The following is a 21,583-nucleotide window of genomic DNA, read 5'->3' on the forward strand; positions in this document are numbered from 1 at the left end:
ATGTTGATCGATATCATCTTTAAGCAAGAACGTCTTCGAAGAAGATGCTCTTGTACAGGGACTGCTGCCGCTATAGCCACCGCCAGAACTCGACAACCTCCGTTTTTTAGATCTGATCCTGACAGCTCGTTTCTTTGGGAGGGTAACATAGCAGCGGTACATTGGATAGCCGCTGCTATACACAGGAGCGTTGCTCACAGTATAGAAGAACAGAATGTAGCCGGCAACTACCTTCTGAAACGTGTCTTTTTTGGAACCAACTTTGGTTTGACTACGGATTACAGGAGAACGAAACGTCTTGGGTTTGATTGGTGTATTCTTTGTGATTGTGGGTTTGGAACTTTTGGAACCGGAGGAAGAGCGACCTGAACTATATCTAAAGCGACCGCCGCCTCTGCGTCTGGCAACGATGGATAGCACCAACAGCAAGATTGCGAAGGAAACAAAAAGAGTAACTGTCGACAGCCGCATTGTGGACTAACTGAACGGTTATGGCACCTTGACTTTTATGATCCGTGCTTTGAGCAGCTTTGCAATATAAGTAACCTCCCACGCAGACACTCGTAGGGCTTCATCACGCGTTTCTTCCCCACGAGCGTTTTGCTAAAACGAGCCACACATTCCTTTCACTCTGTTAAGTAACTGTCATCTCGAAATCACGTATATGTTGCGTAGGAACCAATCGGCGCTGTGTAGATTACTCCCTTTGAAGCGTCAATGCGTAATTTTCTTTGGATAAATCATAAAAGGAACGAAGCCTTTCCAAAACATGGTTTACACCGCGCATCAACCTAAAATATTCCTCAATTACATTAATTATGTCTCCTCGGTGGGGTATGCATTTGCACTCTCGCGAGTCAAAATGATTGCTTAATATGGTGCCGTTTCATCTAAAATTGAAAGCGCCGTGGAAATATATAACTACGAATAAAAATATTAAAGTATTGCGAGCGTATTTGAACTGCAGGAGAACCATTACCTCCAAGCGAAATGAACACAACTAGGACAATTGCGAAAAGAAAGCTTGAAAATTTCAGGCTGCTTTTGGCGATGATCGTCTCTAAAAATTGATTTAATATTTTAGTGCTGCAAACCGATCGTTCGTACTCATTGTTTCTTCGATTTGAAAAATATAGCAAACTTTTAATTAGTTGAGCAGAAGAACTACAAAGAAATGGGGTTATTCGCCGAACGAAACGGCTCCACTGAAATAGCGCGGAAAAAATGTAAATATGACATCAATCCCAAGCGAACGCCCCAAATAGGGAAGATATCTGTTTACAAACATTGTTTTTGTTATTCAAATATACCAACCACAGAAACAAAATACCCTTTGTTTCGACAGCCAATGAGGCTCTGGTTGGCACATTAATGACGATAGGTGACGTCAACGATATCTTTGCTCTAGGTTTGATCTCATGGGAGCAAAATGTTTTACTAACCCGATACGAATTCTACATACCGTACTCATTCTGTGAAGAGCTGCAAACATCTAAGCCAAAGCATGCGATTTATACGGTCCACTTTCTCTTTGATAAGAATGTAAGTCAGCAATTTTAATTGCCCAACACACGAAGCCCATTTTCAGTGACCGTACGCAAAAGTTCTCAGGGTCCAAAGTGCAATTCCAGAATCGGGAAGTGCGTTGTGTGATTGGTCTACGTCAGCAGACGCTCATGGGGGACGAACGCATGACGAAGCCCTACAAAAGTCCTCGTGGGAAATCAGCGATCGCTTCCGGCAATTCCACTTTTCAACAAAGTTCAATAAACAGGTCCACTATTTAGCTATCTTGAGCATCAATTAAGCTTGCCACGAGACCAGTACTCTCACTCTCTGAACTGCTGCTGTCTCTTTGTTTCATCTGTGCATTGTGTACTTCGTGTTTTGTTTTCGGATCCTCCTTCTGGTTTAATTCCTTCCACTTGTCCGTTCTCTACAAATTTCGTCTTGTATGTCAAAAATGACCACAGTGATGACATTTCGGCCCTTTTCCTTTTCATCGGTGCTGACAAGTCATGGCCTTTGTCTCGCTTTCTATCCCTACAGCAACTCTATCCTTCAGACGTTCTGTTGCAATCTCCATCTTGGGAACTTCTGCATTTGCTTCAAGTTCTGTAACTAACATATTATTTCGATCGGGAGATGTACCCCTCTATCCTCCTCCTTAACAGGGTCACCAGCTGCTGCTAGGGTATCACAAATCTCGATCATTGCCTTTATATGCTTTTGTACCGAGTCCCGTTTCTTTAACCGCAACGAGTATAGTTTACGCCGGAAGGCTACCTTGTTGACCCATGATTTTTTCTGAATCGAATCAGAAAGTTTCTTCCATAAAGTGGAGGTATCATCTGGGTCTCCACTCAAATACAACAATGATGGATCAATTGAAAACACTATAGTAGCCAGAGCGCGCGCGATCTCTTCTAGCCATAAACTTTGAATATTTCGCGGCTTCTTCCTCAGCGGGGGAATCTTCGTTTCCGCTCACAATCTCCCAGAGTCCGTCTCTCATCAAAGCCATTCTACACTGCACTTTCCAGGAAGGATAGTTTTTCCCATTCCAGCTGTGGAACTATCGTGACGGTTGTCAATTCATTTGCCATATTTCCAATGCAAATCTCTTATGATACGATAACTTTCAGAGGTCACGTTACAACAACAAAAATAGGCACGCATTGTGTACGTGTGGTAATGCAGTAACATAGCGCTATATTTTATATTGTCAACTGAGCTGCGTTTTGTCTTCCAGGAGATTCAAGTTGTCTTTGCGTAATATGTAGCTCTAATGGTACTGTATATCATTATAGTGCCATGGTAGATGTCTTAGTTAAACAGCGCCCTGTAAATAGACGTGTGGTTACTAGCAAAATACTGAACACAGAAAAATTGAGGAAAATAAAAGGGAAACAAGAAACACTGGCTTCGAGGCTGACATGTTGATCATTTTCAAGTTCTCTTACAACTTCTTCTTTACCACAAGTTTAAGCGTGCACTTACCCTGGGTGCCAGAGGTTCTATTTTTCTTTTGCGCGGAGCGAGCGTTTAAAACGGAGAGGCGAAAAATAAGAACATCTGGTAACGGCGGTTAAGAATCTCACTTTCATGCAACTTCGAAAAAAGATAACTTGCCAAACCGGTCTTCTATACTGATCTCAATGTTGTACCCAATTTAAGTACTTTGGAAATATAACGTTTTGATATTGACATTTCCCATCGTGCAGCAACCAATCAAAAGCGACATGAAACTAAAAACTAATTACCATTGGTAGTTGCGGTTTAGTTTTCTCACCCGTTACTTTTTTTTTTGCTCGAACCACGATATTTCTAGTTTTCACGGTTTTCGGGTTTTCTTTCAGCTTTAGGATATGCGAATCAATCAAGGCATTCAAGGGACAAATAACGACTGCGATGGCAGCTTTTAGATAATGAATCCATGATCATGAAAATACGAACAAACTTTCGGCACAAGTTGAAATGTCAAAGATTTGCCGCATCAAGTTGGCAGGACCACAAACACATCCTCACGCTTGATGACATTCCTGAACAGGTTTCAAATCTAAAATCTCCGAAAATCCAGAATTTACTGTGCATTGTACTCTGCAAACCTCTAAATGCTCGCTCGAATTGACAGCCTTCCACCGCCATTTTTGTTTTTGTAGCACTCCTTGTGCTCAAACCGGTTTTGTGGCCACTGGGGTGCACTATTGCCGTTCAACCAGTGAAATTGAGTTTTAGATTGTTTTTGCTCGGAAAGGACTGGCACTTACTATGAAAACCAATCAGCGACCGTGATCATATTCACAAATCATGGAAGTGAGATTCTTAACCGCCGTGACCAGAGGTTCTTACTTTTCGCTTCTCCGTTTTAACCGCTCGCTCCTCGCGAAAGAAAAATAGAACCTCTGGCATCCAGGGTAGAGTGCACTCTAAGCGTCTGACAGCTTTCTAATACAAAAGTTCACTGAAGTTTCCCTGTCCCGCAGGGTTAGTATCTGGATGGGAGACGTCAGAAACATAGGACCGAAAATTCTATTTTAACGCTCCAAAATTTAAACTAAGCAAGGTACAGATTTTGTTACAAGGAAAGGTTACGTTTGTACAAACGTCAGTAGGGCTAACGCTCACATGGTTCATATGGGATAGAAATCTAGCACTTCATGTTACACTACACTCTATTCAGTTAACTCTGTTTAAAATATAAGTGCTACACGGCCAACGTTTGTATAAACGTAACCTTTCCTTGTACTTGTACATGTTCATTGCCGTGACATTAACATCTTCAGTTCCCACGGCCTGCTCCGATCTGACCTTGTAGCTCAGTCGGTAGAGGGCCGGAGATCTAACTCGAAGGTCGTGGGTTCAATTCCCACCCTGATCAGAGTTTTTCTCTGTCCTTGTGTGGGCCCATTTCCATCAGTAGGGCTAACGCTCACATGGTTCATATGGGATAGAAATGTAGCAATTCATGTTACACTACACTCTATTAAGTTAACTCTGTTACAGATTTTGTTAGCCCGCTTTATGCAAAGCAAATATTGATGCAAAAGCAAATAAATTTTGATACACAGTTTTGTGACTACTGCGCATGCCCGTAGTCACTCTTGCCGAGAATAGAATACACTTTGCCAATCCGCATACAATCAGTACCGAATCCGGACGTAAACAGTACGATGATTTGCCAATAGTTCGCGAGGACGAACGAAATGCTCGGGTGCCTCGTGTTCGCAGATGATGATCTTTGAAGAATAAAGTTCTGTGATTTGAGGTGAATTTTTTAATATTACAACAGTTACTTCTCGGAGCTTTCATGTTTTGTTTCTCACCGACCAATGGAGCCCATTTATGCGTTTAATGAAGCGGTTGAAGGAACGCCAAAGCCCTTTGAGGGAAAACATTTGTTGGAATATTTAGCCCGGTAACGAGATAAAGCTTTGAAGTAGCGCGTGATTGTCAAACTATAGATGGTTTCACGGTGAGATCATCAAATTGTCAAGGTCTTCTGAATTGTTATCTATAGGAGGTTAAAGATGACCTAGAAATAAATCTCTTTTCAAGTTTCCAGTTCCGTGACGTCTTTCGTTTCGAAAGTACAGCATTTTGAATTTCAAAAGTGTCACCTCACGTGACATCATGATACCAAGCTATTTGATTGAAAAAATGTCTATAAAATATTGTGTCATCAGCAACAAAATTTGCGACGAGTAGTTCTGTCGTTTTGGAAATAGCAGCTGCTTCATTATTCATCAGTGTCACAAATTCTTGCCGAATTTGGGGCTCATCTTGTTGAAACTCAAGCACGCTTCCAACAGACCTTTAGTTTTCGTGATTTACGTAGGCGCTGCGTGCCTTTTGGCACCACGGACACTCTGGGTTTATATAGGAAACATGAATGATTTTCTTGTTTTGCATAAAGCAAGCTAACAAAATCTGTACCTTGCTGAGTTCGCATTTGATAGCGTTAATAGTATTTTCGGTCCGATGCTTCTGTTTTATGAGGGGTATATTGTTTTGGTCTCCAATCCAGACACTAACCCCCTTCAGTGATTAACTTCAGTGATTACAAATTTATTACAAAGTTGTCAGATGCTCAGAGGGCACGCTTAAACTCGTGGTGAAAAGAAATTGCGAGGGAACTTGAAAATTATCAACCTGTCAGCCCAGAAGCCAATGTTTCTCGCTTCTCTTTTATTTGTTATTCTTCAGAGACTGGAATGCTGTAGTTCAAAACCACACAATTCAGTGCCTTCTGATTTTCTGTAACACGTACCACAGGCAACCCAGTGTATGCTTCACGGAAGCATCTCGTTGACACACAACTACAAAGTACTATGAGTGATATCGATTTTGCTAATCTTCAGACAACTTAAATTAAACAAACATATTAAGAATACGGTTTACTTGGAAAACCAAAGCAGAAGGAATAACTTCCGTTTTGTGGGTTTATTAGAAGATCATGGTGAGTCCTGGGAAGAACTTGAACTTGAAACTGTTAAGGAAATCGAGCTTGCTTATCGCGCTGGTCGGCTAACTAAACAGTATGTTACGCCGAAGAGGTTACGCCAAGAGGCGTCGTGTGTAAATTCACTGGCTACAAGGCTACAAGGCTAAGAAATCAATTGTAAAGGCAGCTAGAAGAATCGAACCTGGGGGAACCCAGGCTGGCTGAAGAGATGACGGAAAAAAGAATCCAAGAGCTTAACGGCCGCAATTGAAACACATAAATGCTCATATTTCAAGTAAAAGTTTGTATTTCTCCTACGATTATTAAGGACAGGCACAAAATTACTGAATGCTGATTAGCTGGGACGGAGGGCATTTTTCCTTAATTCCGAGGGCACTCTTGGTAATCAAGAGAGCATGATTACTTGATCCTGATTGGTTAACAGTTGCTTTAACCGAATGGGATTGTGTTGATTGTCATTTGTCGCGGCACTGAACAGGTTTCCCTCAATGATTTTGCCCTTTGTGTCATAAACGCGTAATAACAATGTGCCCTCGAGCAATTAATGATTAATTTAACTTATATTTTCAAATTTTTCCGAATTGCCATTGTCGCTTCGCGACTCGGCAAATTTTGTGAAAACTTTAAAAATACGAGTGAAATTAATCCCTAACTGCCCTCGGGCCCATGCGATTACATATGCTAATCATTAGAATCAAGAGCCATAATTAGCTATGATATCAAATGTTCATGTGATAATTTTCGTATATTTTATCAAATTTTGTTTCAATTTTGGAAAGGAACATGTCTCTTATCGAAGAATATCTTTCACAATTTAGTAAGAGATGGGTTTCGTCCTCATGATCAATTTCATTACCATTGTGAGGGATTCTGTCGTACCCACTTGTTTCAACACGTAGTTTTTGGCAACCAATTTCTGAGTTTTAGGAGAGTACTTCTAAAGGGATTTTTTCTTGTTAAATCTAGGTCCATCAAAAAGAATTACAGTCCTTCTGCTTAGTGACAAAAGCTTAGTTTACGTGAGTGCTGAAGCGTCTGATTCCATGAACTTTGAATATTTCAGTAGCGATGCGACGACGTAATTTCTCTTCTTCACGCTTGTTTGGGTGGGAATCTTCCGAGACTCCTTTTTACTGGTTGCCAACTTTTTTATTTGATGTTTTAGTAACGAAATCTATAGCTTTTTGGCAACGTAGAACCGAAATTCTTAGAACAGTATGACTCACCCGAACACGTATTTCACCGAAGATTATTGTCGGGTGCGCCTGATGTTTCTTAAGAGAGAAAGACCTTTTCTAGAAATAACAAGTTGTTTTTTCCAGCCAAAGATATGAATATCGGAACAGCCTTAGAGTCGGCTGCTTTTTGGTGAGTCTTTGGTTAACTCTACACAGTTATTTTGCAACTCATATACAGCGTATGTCACGGTGATATTCAACAAAATGTCAGTCTGTTAATTTGGCGTTTACCAGCTTAAAAGAGAGACAAGTAGAATCTTTTCCCTTGAATTCAACATTTCATAAGCTTTCCAATGGTATGCGGTTTGTTGGGCTTCCTTAAAAACAGGCCGAATTAAACAGAATCGAAGGTTTGATGAAAACGTCGTTTGTCAGGCGTCCTCATGATGACGTAGAAACTCAAATTCAGTTTTAGGTGGTTTTAGGTGATTCCAGGTTTTAGAACCCATGGACGTAGTGAGTTCAAAATATTGATTCTTTGGAGGAATGTCATTCTAGGCACTTCAATATTTGATTTTATTTTTGCCGCTACAAATGCGTTTATATTTATGAAGGCACACTGGAACTGAATGATAACCTATTACCATAGTTAATCGAAGGATTGGTTATGAAACCTTAAAACCTTCAAAAGCGAGAGTAATGTTGTCGCAATCGTTGTTGAATTTACTGTGACACTGCACAAACTTTTGTTTTCGTTTCGTACGGGTTTGCAAATTAGTTTCGCATAATTGAATCCAAGGATTTTATTGACTATCTTCTCGAAAAAAGGTGTGTTTTGTGCAGGGTCGAGGCCAAAACGGACAAAAACATGAAACAAAGGAACTTGTCGAGTTTCATAACCATCTCGATGCATTAGCTACGCTATTACCCAGTCAAAATGTCTGAAAAATTACATGACAGCGAAGCTAACGACTGAAGTTATTTTCGATGCATTGCGCCATAACTTGTACAAAAACACGTTACTTTGTTTTACAAAACTGAATCTGCGTGCAGGTCAATTTTGAGCAAATATAAACGGTGTATGAGTTTTGTCCAGACGATTTCATTCAACTTTCTTCGAAATTCGGCAACATCACTGGAAGACCCTAATGCACATTTACAAGTTGCATGTCACGAAAAAGACGATAAATGTGTAGTAAGTAAGAAAAAACCTTGGGATAACAAATCGGTTACAAAAATGCTTGAGGTGTATGACAACTGCAGACTGCCTACAAATAGCGGTGCCATATAGTGCTGCTTTACAGCGGTTATCATTAACACGCGCCCCTCAAAGACTTTTTTCATTTTTGAAAATAAAATTTAGGTGAACGTGAATCAAATGTTTCCATGACGAATTCAACTGCTACCAAGAGAACAGGAGTATCGTCATGGAAACATTTGATTGACGTCCACCTAACTTTTACTTTCGAAATATGCAAAAAAGTCGTTGCGGGGCGCGTGAAAGTGATAACCGCTGATAAACAGCAAGTGTCAGACCGAAATACTTGCATCACTCAGGTACACCAAAGACAAACTTGATCTGGAACGGCTCAAACCTAAAAACTGGTCAAAACAATGGGGACATCGAAAACCCCGAACAGTGCAACTACCGTTGTAAGCAAGACGGTAGGGGCCACATCCGTGTAACGAGAGCTTGCCTTGTTGGGGTTTGTTTCGTACAAAGTAATCATTGTGCCTTGGATGATCTCCACAACTTGATCACACGACGTTCCTGGCACAATTATGATTCTGTATTTAGAAAGAGTCTTTACTTCAAAATCTTGTTCCAAGATGTCTTCGAGAGAAACCGTGTCAGTGTGGTAAGTCTTCGTTACTCCAGTCTTTTTATAAGTGACGCTGGTAGTCAAGGAAATGCCATGTTGATCGATATCATCTTTAAGCGAGAACGTCTGCGAAGAAGGTGCTTCGATACATGGACTGCCGCTAGAACTCGAGAACCTCCGTTCTTCATAGGTGATCCTGACAGCTCGTTTCTTTGGGACGGTAACGTAGCAGCGGTACATTGGATAACCGCTGCTATACACAGGAGCGTTGCTCACAGCATAGCGGTACAGAATGTAGCCGGCCACTACCTTCTTGAACGTGTCTCTTTTGGAACCAACTTTGGTTTGACTGCGGATTACAGGAGAACGAAACGTCGTGGCTTTGATTGGTGTTTTCTTTGTGATTGTGGGTTTGGAGCTTTTGGAACCGGAGGAAGAGCGACCTGAACTATCTCGGCGACCGCCGCTGCGTCTGGCAACGACGGATAGCACCATCAGCAAAATTGCGAAGGAAAGAAAAAGAGTAACTGGCGACAGCCGCATTGTGGACTAACTGAACGGTTATGGCACCTTTCCTTTTATGATCCGTGCTTTGAGCAGCTTTGCAACATATGTAGCCTGCCACGCAGACACTCGTAGGGCTTCATCACGCGTTTCTTCCCCACGAGCGTTTTGCCAGAACGAGCCACACATTCCTTTCACTCTGTTAAGTAACTGTCATCTCGAAATCACCTATATGTTACACTGCACGAAAAAACGGTTTTACACCAAATTTGCACAGAGCAAATATAATGCAAACATATATTTACTCTAGAGAAAACCTGTAGCAAACATGGTAAAATGCAGCATTTGCTGCTATATTCACACAGGTGTGAAAATATGGTGCAAATGTGGCATTTACCACATTTGCTACAGGTTTGCTCTAGAGTAAACATATGTTTGCATTATATTTGCGCTGTTCAAATTTGGTGAAAATCCATTTTTTCGTGCAGTGTTACGTAGGAACCAATCGGCGCTGTGTAGATTACTCCCTTTGAAGCGTCAATGCGTAATTTTCTTTGGATAAATCATAAAAGGAACGAAGCCTTTCCAAAACATAGTTTACACCGCGCATCAACCTAAAATATTCCTCAAATACATTAATTATGTCTCCTCGGTGGGGTATGCATTTGCACTCTCGCGAGTCAAAATGATTGCTTAACATGGTGTCGTTTCATCTAAAATTGAAAGCGCCGTGGAAATATATAACTACGAATAAAAATATTAAAGTATTGCGAGCGTATTTGAACTGAGGGAGAACCATTACCTCCAAGCGAAATGAACACAACTAGGACAGTTGCGAAAAGAAAGCTTGAAAATTTCAGGCTGCTTTTGGCGATGATCGTCTCTAAAAATTGATTTAATATTTTTGTGCTGCAAACCGATCGTTCGTACTCATTGTTTCTTCGATTTGAAAAATATAGCAAACTTTTAATTAGTTGAGCAGAAGAACTACAAAGAAATGGGGTTATTCGCCGAACGAAACGGCTCCACTGAAATAGCGCGGAAAAAATGTAAATATGACATCAATCCCAAGCGAACGCCCCAAATAGGGAAGATATCTGTTTACAAACATTGTTTTTGTTATTCAAATATACCAACCACAGAAACAAAATACCCTTTGTTTCGACAGCCAATGAGGCTCTGGTTGGCACATTAATGACGATAGGTGACGTCAACGATATCTTTGCTCTAGGTTTGATCTCATGGGAGCAAAATGTTTTACTAACCCGATACGAATTCTACATACCGTACTCATTCTGTGAAGAGCCGCAAACATCTAAGACAAAGGATGCGATTTATAAGCTCCACTTTCTCTTTGATAATAATGTAAGTCAGCAATTTTAATTGCCCCACACACGAAGCCCATTTTCAGTGACCGTACGCAAAAGTTCTCAGGGTCCAAAGTGCAATTCCAGAATCGGGAAGTGCGTTGTGTGATTGGTCTACGTCAGCAGACGCTCATGGGGGAGGAAAGCATGACGAAGCCCTACAAAAGTCCTCGTGGGAAATCAGCGATCGCTTCCGGCAATTCCACTTTTCAACAAAGTTCAATAAACAGGTCCACTATTTAGCTATCTTGGGCATCAATTAAGCTTGCCACGAGACCAGTACTCTCACTCTCTGAACTGCTGCTGTCTCTTTGTTTCATCTGTGCATTGTGTACTTCGTGTTTTGTTTTCGGATCCTCCTTCTGGTTTGAGTCATTCCTTCCACTTGTCCGTTCTCTACAAATTTCGTCTTGTATGTCAAAAATGACCACAGTGATGACATTTCGGCCCTTTTCCTTTTCATCGGTGCTGACAAGTCATGGCCTTTGTCTCGCAATCTCCATCTTGGGAACTTCTGCATTTGCTTCAAGTTCTGTAACTAACATATTATTTGGATCAGGAAGACTTTCCAGGAGATGTACCCCTCTATCCTCCTCCTTAACAGGGTCACCAGCTGCTGCTAGGGTATCACAAATCTCGATCATTGCCTTTATATGCTTTTGTACCGAGTCCCGTTTCTTTAACCGCAACGAGTATAGTTTACGCCGGAAGGCTACCTTGTTGACCCATGATTTTTTCTGAATCGAATCAGAAAGTTTCTTCCATAAAGTGGAGGTATCATCTGGGTCTCCACTCAAATACAACAATGATGGATCAATTGAAAACACTATAGTAGCCAGAGCGCGCGCGATCTCTTCTAGCCATAAACTTTGAATATTTCGCGGCTTCTTCCTCAGCGGGGGAATCTTCGTTTCCGCTCACAATCTCCCAGAGTCCGTCTCTCATCAAAGCCATTCTACACTGCACTTTCCAGGAAGGATAGTTTTTCCCATTCCAGCTGTGGAACTATCGTGACGGTTGTCAATTCATTTGCCATATTTCCAATGCAAATCTCTTATGATACGATAACTTTCAGGTCACGTTACAACAACAAAAATAGGCACGCACTGCGTACGTGTGGTAATGCAGTAACATAGCGCTATATTTTATATTGTCAACTGAGCTGCGTTTTGTCTTCCAGGAGATTCAAGTTGTCTTTGCGTAATATGTAGCTCTAATGGTACTGTATATCATTATAGTGCCATGGTAGATGTCTTAGTTAAACAGCGCCCTGTAAATAGACGTGTGGTTACTAGCAAAATACTGAACACAGAAAAATTGAGGAAAATAAAAGGGAAACAAGAAACACTGGCTTCGAGGCTGACATGTTGATCATTTTCAAGTTCTCTTACAACTTCTTCTTTACCACAAGTTTAAGCGTGCACTTACCCTGGGTGCCAGGAGGAGCGAGCGTTTAAAACGGAGAGGCGAAAAATAAGAACATCTGGTAACAGCGGTTAAGAATCTCACTTTCATGCAATTTCGAAAGAAGATAACTTGCCAAACCGGTCTTCTATAGTGATCTCAATGTTGTACCCAATTTAAGTACTTTGGAAATAAAACGTTTTGATATTGACATTTCCCATCGTGCAGCAACCAATCAAAAGCGACATGAAACTAAAAACTAATTACCATTGGTAGTTGGGGTTTAGTTTTCTCACCCGTTACTTTTTTTTTTTTGCTCGAACCACGATATTTCTAGTTTTCACGGTTTTCGGGTTTTCTTTCAGCTTTAGGATATGCGAATCAATCAAGGCATTCAAGGGACAAATAACGACTACGATGGCAGCTTTTGGATAATGAATCCACGATCATGAAAATATGAACAAACTTTCGGCACAAGTTGAAATGTCAAAGATTTGCCGCATCAAGTTGACAGGACCGCAAACACATCCTCACGCTTGATAAAATTGCTGAACAGGTTTCAATTCTAAAATTCGAAAATCCAGAATGTACTGTGGATTATACTTTGCAAACCTCTAAATGCTCGCTCGAATTCACAGCCTTCCACCGCCAGTTTTTGTTTTCGTAGCACCCCTTGTGCTCAAACCGGTTTTGTGGCCACTGGGGTGCACCATTGCCGTTCAACCAGTGAAATTGAGTTTTAGATTGTTTTTACTCGGAAAGGACTGGCACTTACTATGAAAACCAATCAGCGACCGTGATCATAATCACAAATCATGGAAGTGAGATTCTTAACCGCCGTGACCAGAGGTTCTTACTTTTCGCTTCTCCGTTTTAACCGCTCGCTCCTCGCGAAAGAAAAATAGAACCTCTGGCATCCAGGGTACAGTGCACTCTAAGCGTCTGACAGCTTTCTAATACAAAAGTTCACTGAAGTTTCCCTGTCCCGCAGGGTTAGTATCTGGATGGGAGACGTCAAAAACATACCACTCTGTGCCAGAAACATAGGACCGAAAATTCTATTTTAACGCTCAAAAATGCAAACTAAGCAAGGTACAGATTTTGTTACAAGGAAAGGTTACGTTTATACAAACGTCAGTAGGGCTAACGCTCACATGGTTCATATGGGATAGAAATCTAGCACTTCATGTTACACCACACTCTATTCAGTTAACACTGTTTAAAATATAAGTGCTACACGGCCAACGTTTATATAAACGTAACCTTTCCTTGTACTTGTACATGTTCATTGCCGTGACATTAACAGTTCAGTTCCCACGGCCTACTCCCGTCTGACCTTGTAGCTCAGTCGGTAGAGGGGCGGAGATCTATTCCGAAGGTCGTGGGTTCAATTCCCACCCTGGTCAGAGTTTTTCTCTGTCCTTGTGTGGGCCCATTTCCATCAGTAGGGCTAACGCTCACATGGTTCATATGGGATAGAAATCTAGCACTTCATGTTACACTACACTCTATTAAATTAACTCTGTTACAGATTCTGTTAGCCCGCTTTATGCAAAACAAATATTGATGCAAAAGCAAATAAATATTGATACACAGTTTTGTGACTACTGCGCATGCCCGTAGTCACTCTTGCCAACAACAGAATACACTTCGGAGCCAATCCGCATACAATCAGTACCGAATCCGGACGTAAACAGTTCGATGATTTGCCAGTAGTTCGCGAGGACGCACGAAATGCTCGGGTGCCTCGTGTTCGCAGATGATGATCTTTGAAGAATAAAGTTCTGTGATTTGAGGTGAATTTTTTTATATTACAACAGTTACTTCTCGGAGCTTTCATGTTTTGTTTCTCACCGACCAATGGAGCCCGTTTACGCGTTTAATGAAGCGGTTAAAGGAACGCCAAAGCCCTTTGAGGGAAAACATTTCTTGGAATATTTAGCCCGGTAACGAGATAAAGCTTTGAAGTAGCGCGTGATCGTCAAACTATAGATGGTTTCACGGTGAGATCATCAAATTGTCAAGGTCTTCTGAATTGTTATCTATAGGAGGTTAAAGATGACCTAGAAATAAATCTCTTTTCAAGTTTCCAGTTCCGTGAAGTCTTTCGTTTCGAAAGTACAGCATTTTGAATTTCAAAAGTGTCACCTCACGTGACATCATGATACCAAGCTATTTGATTGAAAAAATGTCTATAAAATATTGTGTCATCAGCAACAACATTTGCGACGGGTAGTTCTGTCGTTTTGGAAATAGCAGCTGCTTCATTATTCATCAGTGTCACAAATTCTTGCCGAATTTGGGGCTCATCTTGTTGAAACTCAAGCACGCTTCCAACAGACCTTTAGTTTTCGTGATTTACGTAGGCGCTGCGTGCCTATTGGCACCACGGACACTCTGGGTTTATATAGGAAACATGAAATGCCGCAAAAAATCGGCTAATCCTAGTTCACAGCGAAAAAAAGAAATAAAAGAAACTTACTTTTACTTCACCTTGTGTCGATTTGAGGCGTTCTGAATTTGTTCCTCTCCTTCATTAAAAAAGACGTGGCTGGAAACTCGGAACCTCTAAAGCCACTGATCACTCCGCGATCGAGGACGATTTAATGCCGAAAATCGGCTTGATTCGGTCTTTTGTCGACTCTCGCGTGAAGATCGATAACAAACAAACGATTTAGTATAAAGGCCCAGAGTCTGAAAACAATCTCCACGTGCTTAGAGAACAAGCCAGTTTTCACGAAGAACCCGCCAGTTTCTCCATCCTGAAGAAATGTTTTGAATAGGCCATTTCCGAGTTGATGTCTGCCTCCTTTTGAAAACGAGTCTAAGTGGGAAGTTTTTCTTATGAAAATTAGTTTTCATTCATATGTAAAGTAGAACTAATTACCATCACAAAAACTTCGCACTTAGACTCGCTTTGAAGAGGAGGCAGACTTGAACTCGGAAATGGCCTATTCTGATCGGGAACCACCGTTGGTCTGGTGACAATTTCACTTCTCTCTAGCAGTAGGGCTCCAAGATCTTAGTCACGACCCCACGGGCTTTTGATGTTAAACCCTTTTTCTCCAATAGCCAATCGCGTTGCTCAAATACGTAAACATGCAATTAGTACTATAGAGAGTTTTTCTACAGAAAAATTTAAAATTAGGCAAGAGGTACACTTACCTTGAACGATAATTGTAATTCTCTGAGCCATACGGAACATTATGACGTCCTATTGCGTATTTCGTTGCGCTTGCCCCGAATTCCACTCTTTAAAGAGTCAATTGTTATGCAAATAACCTCGGTAAAATAGGGAGGGTTGAATCATATACAACGTAGGGTGAGAAGATATGTCATAATGTTCCGTATGGCTCAGAGAATTACCATTATCCCTCAAGGTAAGTGTACCTCTTGTCTAATTTTAAATTCTCTTTCACCATACTCCCCATTATGACGTCATAGTGCGAGTTCAAAGCATGATGCCAACAGAGCGAGCCAACAGAACATGATATCGCAATCGTGCAAGGGCGCTTTACAGGCCACACTATTATTTATTCTTACACAAAATCATGCATCACATATTTGCATTAATATCGGGACAAAATTAATATGCCAACAGGCATAGAAACGATTCAACGTACTGGCTGAAGACCAGTCTGCTAGCTTGATCTTGTCTAGATCTTTGAGAGAGGCTCCTTTATAGAGAGCCGTAGACGTGACTGCACTTCGCACACTGTGCGCCTTGAAAGTCGATGTTCAATCGACGCTCGAATGAGAACTGTTTTATCCCATCTAGCAATTGTCGAGGAATACACTGCTTTATGTGCTTAACAATATGAAACAAATAGAAAGTTATCTGATCTAAGGGATCTAGTCTTATCTATATAATGAAGAACATGTGTTCGAGGAGAAAGATTTTTGTCCTGCGGGAAACGGGGAATTTATATTTTAGTGTGAGATTTCCCCGGACGAGAAGTCTTCGTGCGATCAGCTACAGTAAATACAAGTTTGCAATCCAAAATACTTAAATTGTCCAAATTCCAGGCAGGCAGAGATTGGCTCCTTTGAGCAGTGACCAACGCTGAGAGTGTAACAGTCTTAAGAGTCAAATGCTTGAGACTTAACGACGCACATGAATTTCGGTCCTTAACATATTTAGTCACTAAGCTGACATCCCAAGTGGAGTCATATCTGGGTTGTGGAGATTTCTTCATGTAAACGCCCTTCAAGAATCGAACTACCAAGTAGTAATCTCCCATCTTCCAGCCTGTCACTGCCTCAACCGTAAAGGAGACCACTGACCGATACGTATTGACGGTGCTGTAATACTTTCCTTGCTCAAAGGAAGAAAACAGAAAGTCGATGTAGGCGTCTATATTTGCCTGAAAAGGATCACTCGACCGTTCACTGCACCAGCGACACCAGGCCTTCCATGCCGTCTTGTATTGTTTAGATGTTCCCGATGACCAAGATCGACAAATGACTTGAGCAGACCCAAATGAAACGCCTCTATCTGTGAGCTTTCATCGGATGAGATCCAAGCGGCTAGCTGAAGTTTTCCCCTCTGGGGGTGGAGTTGAAGGTTGGGCCACCTGGGCAACAAGATCGGGCGATCCACCGACATCTCTAGAAGTGTTGGATACCAGGACTGCCGGGAGGGCCAAGCTGGGGCAACCAATAGAATACGTCTTGGTTTGTCTCTTTTTGCATGTACAAGTACCCTGGGAATGAGGCAAAAAGGCGGAAATGCGTAACCATTTAAATCTCTCCAACATAGTGAAAATGCATCACACGCGAAAGCGGCTGGGTCTGGAAGCCAGTACTAGAAACAAGATAGCTGAGCGTTAAGCCGGGATACAAAGAAATCAATATCTGGGGTAAATGATGACTGGCAAAGCCAATCAAAAACAATGGGATGTAAACTCCACTCAGTGTCTTCATATTTTTTGGTCCTGAGTTTTACGAGAGTACTTCTTAAGAGATTTTTTCGTGTTGAATCTAGGTAAGCAGAAGGGCTGTTCTTGATAGAGTGCCGATAAAATAAAAGCTTAGTTTACTTGAGTACTGAAGCGTCTGGTTCCATGAACTTTGAATATTTAAGTAGCGATGCGACGACGTAAATTCTTTTCTTGACGCTTGTTCGACTGGGCCCATAACCTTGAAAATCTTGAGAGACTCTGCAAAACACAGCTGGCAATTTTAACCGAGTTTAATTATACTAAAAACACTGGGAAAGTAAAAATGGAAAGACTTCGTATTTTCGTGCAATTGCCGCTTATCAACTTGATCTCGGAATATTCTAGAACTTGTTCACATTGTTTCAAGGGCACCCAAGGAGAAAATTAAGGCAAAAGCCTTTTGAAAGACATTTTTAGGCTCCTTGAGAGCACGATCTTTTCTAAAAATAACAAGTAGCTTTTCCCACAAAAAATTTGAATATAGGAACAGTCTTTAGAGTAGGGTGCTTTTTGGTGAGTCTTTGATTAACTCCTCATAGTTATTTTGCGTCTTGTATGCAGCGTTTGTCACGGTGATATTCAACATGTCAGTCTGTCAATAGACCTTTTTCGATATATTAAAAATCAGCTTGATAGTGAGGCAGTGAGGACAAAGACAATGGAAAGTGGTTGATTTGTAAATATTTTTTACATTCATTCCAACGTGTTTCTATTGTTTCTGTCCTCACTGCCTCGCTATCAAGCTGAATATTTGATATTTCGAAAATGGCCTATTTGGCGTCTACTGGCTTAAAAGAGATGCAAAGTAGAATCCAACATTTCATAAGCTTTCCAATGTTATGTGGTTTGTGGGGCTTCCTCAAAAACAGGCCGTATTAAAGAGACTCATTCTTACCCGTTTACGTCCAATGACATAGAAACACAAGTTCAGTTTTAGGTGATTTCACAGGGGACCCACACAATCGGATGTGTAGCCGATTGTTAATTTATAATAAATGTACTAGATTTACCGTTTGCCTCACCTATAACGATATATCGCTAACTATGTATATAAATCAATGATAAATAAACGTTGAGTTACCTTAGCTGTGGTATATAGTCATCTTTTTGAGGAAAAAGGACGACTATATACCACAGCTAAGGTAATTCAACGTTTATTTTTCATTGATTTATATACATAGTTAGCGATATATCGCTATAGGTGAGGCAAACGGTAAATCTAGTACATTAACTATAAAATAACAATCGGCTACACATCCGATTGTGTGGGGTCCTGTGGTGATCCATGTTTTAGAACCTACGGACGCAGTGAGTTCAAAAGATTGAATTTTTGGAGGAATAACATTCTAGGCACTTCAATATTTAATTTAATTTTCCGATGCAAATGCGTTTATATTGATGAAGGCACACGGGAACTGAATGATAACCTATTACCATAGTTAATCGATGTTTATAATTGACCGTGATTGCACAAACGTTTCGCACGGGTTTGCAAATTAGTTGCGCAAAATTTAATCGAAGGATTTTATTGATTATCTTATCGAGAAAAGGCGTGTTGTGTGTAGGGTCAAGGCCAAAAATAGGGACAAAAACATGACACAAGGGAACTTGTCGAGTCTCGTAACCATCTCGTTGCATTAATTATGCTATTACCTACTCAAGATGTCTGAAAGATGTCTGATTTTAAAATAACTTGTGCAAATAAACGTTAATTTGTTTTACAAAACTGTAAACTGTATTTTGAGCAAATAAACGGTGTCTGAGGTTTGTCCAGACCTTGAACAATTTCATCCAAACTTCTTTCGAAATTCGGAAACATCACTGGAAGTTCCTGATGTACATTTTCAAGTTGCATGTCATGATAAAGAGGATAAATCAGTCACAAAAATGCTTTAGGTGTATGACAACTGCATACTGCCTACAAATAGAGGTGACAAATAGAATTATTAGTACTGCTTTAAGACATTAGTCTAAGCACCCATTTCAAATAGCGCTGATAAACAGCAAGTGTCAGACACTGAAATACTTGCATCACTCAGGTACATCGAAGACAAACTTGATCTGGAACAGCTCAAACCTAAAAACTGTGGGTCAAAACACTGGGGACATCCAAAACCCCGAACAGTGCAACCACCGCTGCAAACAAGACGGTAGGGGCCACATCCGTGTAACGAGAGTTTGCCTTGTTGGGGTTTGTTTCGTACAAAGTAATCATTGTGCCTTGGATGATCTCCACAACTTGATCACACGACGTTCCTGGCACAATTATAATTCTGTATTTAGAAAGAGTCTTTACTTCAAAATCTTGTTCCACGATGTCTTCGAGAGAAACCGTGTCAGTGTGGTAAGTCTTCGTTTCTCCAGTCTTTTTATAAGTGACGCTGGTAGTCAAGGAAATGCGATGTTGATCGATATCATCTTTAAGCGAGAACGTCCGCGAAAAAGGTGCTTCGATACAAGGACTGCCGCTAGAACTCGACAACCTCTGTTTTTTATATCTGATCCTAACAGCTCGTTTCTTTGGGACGGTAACATACCAGCGGTACATTGAATAGCCGCTGCTATACACAGGCGCGTTGCTCACAGTATAGAAGTACGGAATGTAGCCGGCCACTACCTTCTTGAACGTGTCTCTTTTGGAACCAACTTTGGTTTGACTGCGGATTACAGGAGAACGAAACGTCGTGGCTTTGATTGATGTATTCTTTGTGATTGTGGGTTTGGAACTTTTGGAACCGGAGGAAGAGCGACGTGAACTAAATCGGCGACCGCCGCTGCGTCTGGCAACGATGGATAGCACCATCAGCAAAATTGCGAAGGAAAGAAAAAGAGTAACTGTCGACAGCCGCATTGTGGACTAACTGAAAGGTTTTGGAAACTTGCCTTTTGTGATCCGTGCTTTGAGCAGCTTCGAAAGATATGTAGCCTTCGACGCAGACACCCTTAGGGCTTCGTCACGCGTTCCTTCCTCACGAGCGTCTGCTGAAACGAGCCTCCCATTCCTTTCCCTTTGTTAAGTAAAGGGGGGCAGACACAAGGGGTCATGTTGCAGGGACATGCTGCAGCAACATGTTGCAGCGACAAAAAACCTGTGTAGTACACACCGAGGAGACAGGTAGCAAGGACTTGTAGCGGGGACGTGTAGCAAGGACAAAATCACAACATGTGCAAACAAATGAAAATGTTGCGGGTACATGTTTCAGGGATATGTTGCTGCGACATGCCCACTCGTGTGAACCGATACTTTCATTGAATTGTGCAACACCAATCTGGGGTTGATTTTGTCCCCGCGACGTGTCCCATAAAATTTAACAAGTTGAACTTCACGGGACTCGTCGCTGCAACATATCGCTGTAACATATCCCTGAAACATGTACCCGCAACAGTTTAACGTGTGTGATGTTTGATTTGACTTGTTGTGTTAATTGTTAATTTCACTTTACCCAATTAGTGCTCCAGCTAAACTAGACACTTAAATAAAGTTCCTTGTCTTTCCTTTCCTTGTCTTTTGTGATCCGTGCTTTGAGCTGCTTTACAATATATGTAGCCTGCCACGCAGACACTCGTAGGGCTTCATCACGCTTTCCTTCCCCACGAGCGTTTTGCTAAAACGAGCCACACATTCCTTTCACTCTGTTAAGTAACTGTCATCTCGAAATCACGTAGCGGTTACGTAGGAACCAATCGGCGCTGTGTAGATTACTCCCTTTGAAGCGTCAATGCGTAATCTTCTTTGGATAAATCATGAAAGGAACGAAGCCTTTCCAAAATACGGCGTACGCCGCGAATCAACCTAAAATATTCCTCAAAAACATTAATTTATTTCCTCAGTGGGGTATGCATTTGCACTCTCGCGAGTCAAAAAGAGAGTGCTTAGCAATGGTATGGTGTCATTTCATCTAAAATTTAAAGTGGCGTGAAAATATATAACTACCAACTAAAATATTAAAGTATTGCGAGTGTATTTGAACTGCACCAGAACCGTTACCTTCAAGAGCATGAACACACTTAGGACAATTGCGAAAAGAAAGGTTGAAATTTTCAGGCAGCTGCTTTTGGCGATGATCTTCTCTGAAGTTTCGTTTTGAAATCGGACCGGACACGACCGTTGGCCTGGTGAAAATTTCACTTCTCTCTAGAGGTAGGGATCCAAGATCAAACTTCGCCTATCTGGATCTTTCTCACGTCCCCACGGGCTTTTAACATCTAAACCTGTTTCGACGATACGAAATTCTACAACTATACGAAATCGAAACGAAAAAGCAGCGACTAAACGTACTGTTTTTAGTCCGAACTAAACGACAACTAACTTACTAGCACGACCGATTCGAATATTAATTAGTTATGACAAATTCAAGCATGCGGTGTTTTGTTCGCCCGTCCCAACGGACGGCGTTAATGT

The sequence above is a fragment of the Montipora capricornis genome, chromosome 12 (assembly GCF_036669925.1).
Source record: "Montipora capricornis isolate CH-2021 chromosome 12, ASM3666992v2, whole genome shotgun sequence".
Classification (NCBI taxonomy): domain Eukaryota; kingdom Metazoa; phylum Cnidaria; class Anthozoa; order Scleractinia; family Acroporidae; genus Montipora; species Montipora capricornis.